Below are 10894 nucleotides of genomic sequence, written 5' to 3' on the forward strand. Positions count from 1 at the left end.
CTTGCTGAGTCAACATTTTGTTCTGAGCCAATATGGCATTCAGAGCATCAATTTCAAGAACTCCCTTCCTTTGAGGCGTCCCATTACTCATGGAATTCCTCTCAGAAGTATACATGAATTGGTTATTTGCAACCATGTCAATGAGTTCTTGAGCTTCTGCAGGCATTTTCTTTAGGTGAATGGATCCACCTGTAGAATAGTCTAGTGACATCTTAGAGAATTCAGATAGACCATAACAGAATATATCCAAAATGGTCCATTCAGAAAGCATGTCAGAAGGACACCTTTTGGTCATCTGCTTGTATCTTTTCCAAGCTTCATAGATGGATTCACCATCTTTTTGTTTAAAGGTCTGAACATCCACTCTAAGCTTGCTTAGCTTTTGAGGAGGAAAGAACTTAGCCAAGAAGGCCGCGACCAGCTTATCCCATGAGTCCAGGCTATCTTTAGGTTGTGAATCCAACCATATTCTAGCTCTGTCTCTTACAGCAAAGGGAAAAAGCATGAGCCTGTAGACTTCAGGATCTACTCCATTAGTCTTAACAGTCTTACAGATCTGCAAGAACTCAGTTAAAAACTGGTAGGGATCTTCTAATGGAAGTCCATGGAACTTACAGTTCTGTTGCAGTAGAGCAACTAGTTGAGGTTTCAGCTCAAAGTTATTTGCTCCAATAGCAGGGATTGAGATGCTTCTTCCATCAAACTTGGAAGTAGGTGTAGTATAATTACCAAGCATCCTCCTTGCATTATTATTTTCGGCTGCCATCTCCTCTTCCTTTTCAAAAATTTCTGTAAGGTTGTCTTTGGGTTGTTGTAATTTAGCTTCTCTTAGTTTCCTCTTCAGAGTCCTTTCAGGTTCAGGATCTGCTTCAACAAAAATATTTTTGTCCTTGCTCCTGCTCATATGAAAAGGAAGGGGACAGAAAATAATAATAGGGATCCTCTTTACCACAGTAGAGGGATTCCTTTATGTTAGTAGAAGAAGAAAGGAATAGAAGAAGAAAAAGGTAAGAATCCAAACACAAGGGTGAAGATAGGTTCAGATTCTTGAGATGAAGAGAAGTGTTAGTAAATAAATAAATAAATAGAAGAAGGTGAGAGAGGGAGAAATTTGAAAAATAAATTTTGAAAAAGGGTTAGTGATTTTCGAAAATTAAAGGGAGAAATAAAATTAAAATTAAAATTTAAACAATTAATTAATTTAAAAAGAATTTTAAAAAGGAGGGAGAAGTTTTCGAAAATTAGAGAGGGAAAAGTAGTTAGGTGGTTTTGAAAAAAAAAGATAAGAAACAAACAAAAAGTCAAATGGTTAGTTGAAAAAGATTTGAAAGTCAATTTTGAAAAGATAAGAAGTTAGAAAAGATATTTTGAAATCAAATTTTTTTGAAAAAGATATGAATTTTTTTTCTTAAAAATGATAAGAAGATATGATTGTAAAGATATGGTTGAAAAAGATATTTTTGAAAAAGATTTAATTTTTAAAATTAAAATTGATTACTTGACTAACAAGAAACTAAAAGATATGATTCTAGAATTTAAAGATTGAACATTTCTTAACAAGAAAGTAACAAACTTCAAATTTTTGAATCAATCACATTAATTGTTAGTAACGTTTCGAAAATTATGAAATAAAATTAAGAAAAAGATTTTGAAAATCAAATTAAAAATTTTCAAAAAAATAGTAAAAAAATGAAAAAGATTTGATTTTTGAAAAAGTTTTGAAAAGATAAGATTTTTAAAATTGAAAATTTGACTTGACTTACAATAAACAACTAATTTTAAAATTTTTTTGACTAAGTCAACTCAAATTTTCGAAATTTTGAGAGAAAAAAGGAAAAGATATTTTTTTGATTTTTGAATTTTTAACGATGAGAGGAAAAAACATAAAAATGACCCAAAATATGAAAATTTTTGGATCAAAACTAATGATGCATGCAAGAACACTATGAATGTCAAGATGAACACCAAGAACACTTTGAAGATCATGATGAACATCAAGAACATATTTTTGAAAAATTTTTGATGCAAAGAAAACATGCAAAACACCAAACTTAGAAATCTTTCATGTTTAGACACTATGAATGCAAAAATGCACATAAAAAACATCATACAACAAAAAACAAGAAAATTTAAAGATCAAACAAGAAGACTTACCAAGAACAACTTGAAGATCATGAAGAACACTATGAATGCATGAATTTTCGAAAAATGCAAGAACAAGATGAATATGCAATTGACACCAAACTTAAAACATGACACAAGACTCAAACAAGAATCACAAAATATTTTTGATTTTTTTTAAAATTTTTGTATATATTTTTCGAAATTTTATAGGAAAAAGAAAATAAGAAATTCAAAATTTTCAATAAAAATTCCAGGAATCTTTCAATGTTAGCCTAAAGCTCCAATCCAAGAGTTGGACATGGCTTAATAGCCAGCCAGCTTCAGGATATAAATCAGACATGCAACAGCTGATACTTCATCCAACTCCATATACATGCCTTTTATGTTGACAAGTGGAAGCCTCAATCCAAAAGAATTTGGATATGGCTTTACAACCAGCCAGGCTTCAACTTGTTACATGAAATTCTAGAATCCATTCTTAAAAATTCTGAAGTCATAGAATAATTTATTTATATTTTTTTCTTTTTTATTGAAAATAGGGATAAATTTTTGAAAAATTTTTTGAAAAGAAAATTACCTAATCTGAGCAACAAGATGATCCATCAGTTGTCCAAACTCGAACAATTCCCGGCAACGGCGCCAAAAACTTGATAGGCAAAATTGTGATTTCTGATAATGGCATTCATGTTCGTTCTCTCCCTGGTAATGGCACCAAACACTTGGTGCATGATACCATGGTCCAAACATAACTTCACAACTTCGCACAACTAACCAGCAAGTGCACTGGGTCGACCAAGTAATAAACCTTACGTGAGTAAGGGTCAGTCCCACGGAGATTGTTGGTATGAAGCAAGCTATGGTCATCTTGTAAATCTCAGTTAGGTGGATAATAAATGGTTATGGAGTTTTCAAATAATAACAATAAATAAACAGAAAATAAAGATAAAGATACTTATGTAGATCATTGGTGGGAATTTCAGATAGGCGTATGAAGATGCTGTGCTCCTTCTGAATCTCTGATTTCCAACTGCCTTCATCCAATCCTTCTTACTCCTTTCCATGGCAAGCTGTATGTAGGGCATCACCATTGTCAATGGCTACATCCCATCCTCTAAGTGAAAATGGTCCAAATACTCTGTCACAGCATGGCTAATCATCTGTCGGTTCTCGATCATGTCGGAATAGAATCCATTGATTCTTTTGCATTTGTCATCACGCCCAACAATCGCGAGTTTGAAGCTCGTCACAGTCATTCAATTCCTGAATCCTACTCGTAATACCACAGACAAGGTTTAGACTTTCCGGATTCTCATGAATGCCGCCATCAATTCTAGCTTATACCACGAAGATTCTGATTGAGAAATCTAAGAGATATGTGCCCGGTCTAAGGTAGAACGGAAGTGGTTGTCAGTCACGCGTTCATAGGTAAGAATGATGATGAGTGTCACGGATCATCACATTCATCATGGTGAAGTGCAACGAATATCTTAGAAAAGGAATAAACTGAAGTGAATAGAAAATAGTAGTAATTGCATTGAAACTCGATGTACAGCAGAGCTCCACACCCTTAATCTATGGTGTGTAGAAACTCCACCGTTGAAAATACATAAGTGATGAAGGTCCATGCATGGCCAAATGGCCAGTCCTCAAAACGTGATCACAGGATCAAAAATACAATCCAGGATGTCTAATACAATAATAAAATGTCCTATTTATACTAGACTAGCTACTAGGGTTTACAGAACTAGGTAATTGATGCAAAAATCCACTTTTGGGGCCCACTTGGTGTGTGCTTGGGCTGAGCTTGAGCTTTACACGTGCAGAGGCTTCTTTTGGAGTTGAACGCCAAGTTGTAACGTGTTTTTGGCGTTCAACTCTGGTTCGTGACGTGTTTCTGGCGTTTGACTCCAGAATGCAGCATGGAACTGGCGTTGAATGCTAGTTTGCGTCGTCTAATCTCGAATAAAGTATGGACTATTATATATTACTGAAAAGTTCTGGATGTCTAATTTCCAACGCCGTTGAGAGCGCGCCATTTGGAGTTCTGTAGCTCCATAAAATCCATTTCGAGTGCAGGGTCAGAATCTAACAGCATCAGCAGTCCTTTGTTAGCCTTTTATCAGAGTTTTGCTCAGGTCCCTCAATTTCAGCCAAAAAATACCTAAAATCACAGAAAAACACACAAACTCATAGTAACGTCCAGAAATATGAATTTAGCATAAAAACTAATGAAAACATCCCTAAAAGTAGCTTGATCCTACTAAAAACTATCTAAAAACAATGCCAAAAAGCGTATAAATTATCCGCTCATCAAACATTCAACTACTCACTATCAGGGTTGAGTTTGAAGAGAAGAAAAAGTCGCTGGAAGGGGATTAGGGTTCGCACTTGTAAAAGAGAGGAAGGGAAGGAACAGCGCGGGGAGAGTGAACGGCGAATGGCGACTGGCGAACGACAATAACAGCGACCAGCGAATGGTGGGCGACTAGTGAATAAGAACTAGTGAAAGCTGTGGCATTGATTTCTCTTCTCTTGGCTTCGCTTCTCTTCTCATCTTCAAATGACTGTGGAAGAAATAGATGTTTAAAGTAGATGGATAAACAGAGGAGAAGAGAGGAGAATAGGATATATAGACTAAAGAAGAATAATGACAGTTAAAAAATTAATTGTATAAGTGTCACAATATTATTAAATAGAGACGCTTAAAATAAAAGTCACAAAATAAATGTAGCTATGTAGTTAATTTGGCGTAATGTTTACTGTTTGTTAATAAATTGTCGCATAAATTTTTATGATTTTTTTTAATTTAATAAACTTATTGAATCTAAATCATAATAGTTTGCGTTGGATTAAAAAAATTTCTATACAAATTATAGTCGATCATCTGAATAAAATAAAATTAAAAAAATAATGATAAAACTGATATAATCCGAATCGTAATAAATATTGATTTTTATCTTTTAAATCGATATAAATTATATTATAAAATTTTTAGTTGTTCAAATTTCGTTTACAATATAAATAAGATGTGTAATATAATGTAAAAATATAATTTCTTTCAAAAAATATATATAGATAACTATTTGATTTATTTTATGAGTAAATGGTCAAATTAGTTCTTAAAAGATCATTTGTTCTCTAAATTGATTCTCAAAATATTTTTAATTAAATTTATCTTTTAAAAATTTTAAATTAATCATGTTAGAACTTCTATCACTTTCTTTGTTGATAGTATCAAAATTTATTAATGTGGGACATTAAGTGATACCACAACATACATCTAGGAGTCTTAATTGAATAATAGCCTAATAAGTTTATAAAATTAAATCAAATCAAAATCTAATTGAAGAGAGAACTTGAGATATTGAAATCTCTCACTTTGAAGTTGATTTGATCTAATTTTATAAACTAATAATATTAATAATCAATTAGGATTACTAGGTGTGTATTGTAATATTACTTAACGTACCATATTAACAAATTCTGATACCATTAACAAAAATAATGATGATAGAATGACTAATATGATTAATTTAAAATTTTTAAAAGACAAATCAGAGTAAAAAACATCTTTTAAAAATCAATTAAAAGATAAATGATCTTATAAAAATTAATTTAAATATTTACTCTTTATTTAATTTATATGTAAAAGATCCTCTAGTTTTTACTTATTAGACCGACAAAAAATAGAAACTACTAGATTTTGCATGGATAAAATCAAAGCACATAATTTGACCTTTCAAGTAATCATATAATCTCAAATAACTTTGAATCTTTGAGTGATATATATATATATAAAAGCTACTACCTCACAATATTGTATGACCGGTGAAATATCAACTAATTTTAAAATTTCTTTTAATTTGACGTTTTTAAAAGAATTTTTCATGAATAAAAAAAAAATCTCAAATAAATTAGAATAATACTGTTTTTACTATAAAATTGTATGACTTATGAAAGTGATATTTTAGTTTATATATATTTGCACGAAATTTAACCAGCCATCAACAAAAAAATAACACTTGTTATTATCTTTTCATGGATCTATAGATATATTTCATCATATAAAAATATACTATTTCATGGTAGGATTAGTATATATACACGCTGCATCTATCGGATATATGTACACAGTACACCAAAGATACTATATATATTAAAATTAGTAGACTAAGGGTTACAGATACAGTGTTTGATAAATGGCAAAGTTAACTATGGCAAACCTTTTTGCACTTTGCCTTTTGCTTTCAGGTTCAAATATATCATCTTCATATCTCATTCTCATGCATGTTAATTAATAAATATCTTGTTGATGTCCTTGGTTTATTATTTATTAAAAGAAAAATGTAATATTTGACATGAAAATTGTATTCTTTAATTAAATTAATTTATTAAATGTGTTTGCAGTGAGAATTGAACGGAGTGAAGGCACAATTTGCCGTCGTTATGAAGTTCTCATCGATAACTGCGAATCTGGAATTTGCTACAACGAGTGTACGAAGGCGGCAAAGATTTCTCAGGTTCTAGAATCGTCACGTTGCCTTAGATCTGACGTTTGTCTTTGCGAGTATTTTTGCACATAGCGGAAGAAAAAAAAAATAGTAATAAAGATTTAAATAATTCTCATTAAATATGTTCTTATTGAAAACCTGTCCAATGAATGAATGAATGAAATGATTATGTTTTCATTGAAAAGAATAGAGATTTATTAAATAATTCTTTATTCAAGAGTGAACAATCTTATATATTTATGTCCCAAAGTAAAAAATTATTCATTACGACAAAAGTTACCTTTTTTTTTTCTTTCGATGATTGAGCTACAAATCGACTCAAACTACCAGGACGAAAAGTTTACGAAATAAATTATGTTTATGATATAGATTAAAGATGTTATTGTGCTAAAGTTAGATCGTTGTTTGGATGCAACGCACTGTATAATTCACGTACAGTGTCAAATGAGTAAGAGTCGCTATATTGATATCCCGATGTAGTGTTAAATGAACAAGGGTTTCTGTATTTTCATAAACGGACGACGGTAAATAAGCTAGTTCACAAAAAAAAAAGTAAAGGTAAAAGTTAGAGTGATAAAAAGTTGAGATTTGGGATATGGAATATATGCGCTCTAACAGAGAAATTCATGGAGGTGGTAGATACCATGACAAGGAGAAAGATTAATATTATGTGCCTAAACAAAATGGGTCGACAAGAAGGCTAGGGAGTTGGATACCTCTGAGTTCAAACTTTGGTATACAGGAAAGGTGAAGAATAGTAATGGGGTAGGTATTATCGTGGATAAATAGTGGAAGAAGGATGTAGTGGATGTCAAGAGAGTGGGTGATCGGATTATCTCTATCAAACTTGTGGTGAAAGGAGGTATTTTTCATGTGATTAGTACCTATGCACCGCAAGTGGGTTCAAACGAATAACACAAGATAAGTTTTCCGAGGGTTACCTGAAACTGTAGGTCGATCCCGGATGAGATCTTCTGTACTGATCGGAGATGACGTGTTCAGCTTGTGCGTGGCAGCCGGAGCTGTCGTGTCAGACTTGTTGGACTGGCAATGCTGCTGATCCTTCGTCACCGGAGGGTGGTGGTATTTGTAAGGGACTCCGATGCATAAGTTAGCAAGGGTATTAAGCAGGTTTTTAGTAGAATCAGACTATGAGTTATACCTGGGTGCTTCAGTGTATTTATAATAGTGTGGAGTGACCTTCTTAGATAAGATAAGTTAGTTATCTTTATCTTTATCTTATCTTATCTTTGAGTGAGGTCATCTTGTCTTCAAGGGAACCGCCCTTATCTCTATAGGCTTGAGCTGCCTTTGGATTTGGGTCGTGCTCCTCAATTTGGGCCCTTTTTGGGATTTTCTTGGTGATTTGGCCGAGCTCTTTGAGGAGAGGTCGGATTGTCCTGACCTGAAGAGGTTGGTCCTCTTATCAGTAGAACATCCCGGATCGGACTGCTTGACCCAGGGTATGAACAATAAGGTTTTGGGAGGATCTAGAGAGTTTGGTCCAAGATATACCTTCGGGAGATAAGATTTTCTTAGGAGCAGATTTAAATGACCATCTTGAAGAGAAGTAATTGGGCATGCAAGTGTTCATAGAGGCCAAAAAGAAAGGTACAGAGAATCAAGTTGCCAAACACCTCTACAGGATTGAGCCTAAAAAAGCTGTGGTCAATCCCATCCTATTAAATGAAGCCTTTCTGATGAGCAGCTATTTGCTATATTTAGAGCCCTGTGGTTTGCGGATATTGCAAATTATAAGGCTAGTGAGTTCATTCCCACAGACTTCACCAAGTAACAAGTTAAGAAGTTGCTTCATGATGCCAAGCATTTCTTATGGGAGGAACTTTATTTGTTTAAGAGATGCTCAAATGGACTCATCTGTCGGTGCATTGTGGAAGAAGAAACAAGAGCCGTGCTCTGGCACTATCATAGATTCGCGATTGGTGGCCACTTTTGGTAGAGAGAAGACTGCAGCAAAAGTTTTCTAGTGCAGTTTTTATTGGCCTACCCTATTTAATGATGCCAAAGAATTTGTAAAGAACTATGACCAGTGCAAGAGAGCTGAAAATTTGCCTAAGCACAATGAAATGCCATAGCAGGCCATACTGGAGATTGAGTTGTTTGACATGTAGGGAATCAATTTTATAGGACCTTTTCCTCCCTCATACTCAAACAACTACAAATTAGTAGCTGTGGACTATATGTCCAAGTGGGTAGAGGTTGTAGCTTTACCCATTAATGACACTAGAGCTATGATGAGCTTCCTTCAAAGATACATTTTTTACAGGTTTCGCGTCCCGAGGACATTGATCAGTGATGGGAGAAGTCACTTTTGCAATAAACAGCTGGATTCCCTTCTTCGGAAATATGAAGTCCAACACAAGGTGGCCACCCCCTATCACCCTCAGACAAGTGGACAGGTGGAGGTTTCAAATCGAGAACTCAAATGGATTCTAGAAAAGATCGTCAATGCTTCAAGGAATGACTGGGTTAGGAAGATTGATGACGTACTCTGGGCTTACCAAACAGTTTTTAACAAGGTTGCGAGAATTGAACCGGTCAGTGAATTGATAAAGTGACTGATTCACTGGTTTAATGGTTCAACCGTTTTAATTAAATATTAAATAAAATTATTAAAAATTCAATATATAATTTCAAATATTTAAATTCAATTCTTTCTAATCTAATAAATTCAAAATTTCACAATTTTACATAATAAATTATATATAATTTATCAATAAAAATTCATAAACAATTTCAAACATCAAAATTTATAACTAAAATATATCAAAATGCACCTAAATGACAAACACATAATGTTTTACCACCAAAAAAACATCAAACAATCAAGTTTTCAAATTAACAAAAGTACTAATCATAAAAAATCAGAAAATCAGCAACACCATTTCAGAAAAAAAGGATGTTAGTAAATAATCCTAAGTGTGTACAATGAGAAAGATATCCAATTAATTTGCTGTGAATCAGATGTTAGTATTGCGTGGCTTGTTCCACCTTTTATGAAGGCCAGATTCATAAAGTCATCACTTTTTCCTGAAAATTTACAAGAGATAGATCCAAAGGAAAAGGATTAGTGAAATATGAATATCCATAATGTATGAGGACCTTTCAGATAATTCAGAAGTGATTAGTGTTTTTAATGGTACCTCCAAACAGTTTCAATTCAATTACAAATTCCTAAACTTGTTAAATATAAGAAAGCCAAAGCATATAAATCACATTTAATTGATGCCACTTCAAAATAATTACCCTTCAACATATTTCAAACAGTTCTAGAAGAATTATGTTGCATTGTTGTCACACCCTAAAAAGCTTTCTAGACCTTGAGTTGTTGATCAATTTATAAGAAAACCAGCAAATCCTATAGTCCTCATTCGCAATGTGTCTACATCTATTTATAAATCTGAATTTTATGCAGTATAGGCTGATGCAAATTTTGTGCATCTTACAAGCACAACCATCTTATTACTTTGTGATTGTTCCATCTGTAACATACAACAAACAATTACTAAACAAGCAAATCATAACTTCAGAAAACAATAGCCTCAGCAACAAAATCATGAATAAATAACAAATAAATAAAAATAACCTCAGAAAATCAAAATCATGAATCCAACAAATAAATAAATAAAAAAATCATGAACAGAAAATCAGAAATAGCAAATAAATCTATTCCAACAAACAATAACCTCAAAAAATCCAGCTAATTAGCAAATCAATTACTAACAAATAACAACTATTATCAAAATCAACTGCTAAACCCTAAACCAGCAAGCAGACGTCGAGGAGATGGCTGCAAAGTGCGAAACTACAAACCAAGTAGGCTTACTTACCGGCGGCGAGGAGGAAGTTGAGCAACGTCGACAACAGAGGAGGCGACAACGGCGGCAATAGAGGAGGCGACACTGGCGAATACAAAGAAGGCGAACTCAGCGATGACAAGGACGCGGTGGGGGAGAGATGAGTTTGTGAAGGTTGAAGAAGATGGGTTAACAGGAAGATTTAGGGTTCAGTACTTCGTTTAGCCTTTCTAGTTTTTTTTTAAATAACAAAACGACGCCGTTTGGAGGGTTTATTTTCGAACCGAAAATCCTCCAAAAAACTGGACGGTTCTGCTGGTTCACCGGTTAACCACCGGTTTGACCCGTATTTTCACCAATTTTTTGTCAGGCAGTTTATAAGCTTACCCAGACCGGTTAGGTGACCGGTTTCCGGTTAACCCGGTTGAATTGGCCGGTGCG

The 10894-nt window shown here is 33.6% G+C and overlaps 1 long non-coding RNA gene and 1 other non-coding gene across 2 annotated transcripts; both read left to right on the plus strand.

Moving 5' to 3' along the window:
* Window positions 1-265: 265 nt before the first annotated feature.
* On the plus strand, window positions 266-373 carry LOC112713279 (small nucleolar RNA R71). The gene has a single exon (XR_003158253.1). It is a non-coding gene; the product is annotated as a small nucleolar RNA R71 (small nucleolar RNA).
* Window positions 374-6168: 5795 nt separating this feature from the next.
* LOC112713018 (uncharacterized) lies at window positions 6169-6822 on the plus strand. Its single transcript, XR_003158042.2, has 2 exons — window positions 6169-6375; window positions 6532-6822. It is a non-coding gene; the product is annotated as an uncharacterized lncRNA (long non-coding RNA).
* Window positions 6823-10894: the final 4072 nt, after the last annotated feature.

The sequence above is a fragment of the Arachis hypogaea genome, chromosome 9 (assembly GCF_003086295.3).
Source record: "Arachis hypogaea cultivar Tifrunner chromosome 9, arahy.Tifrunner.gnm2.J5K5, whole genome shotgun sequence".
In the NCBI taxonomy this organism is placed as follows: Eukaryota; Viridiplantae; Streptophyta; class Magnoliopsida; order Fabales; family Fabaceae; genus Arachis; species Arachis hypogaea.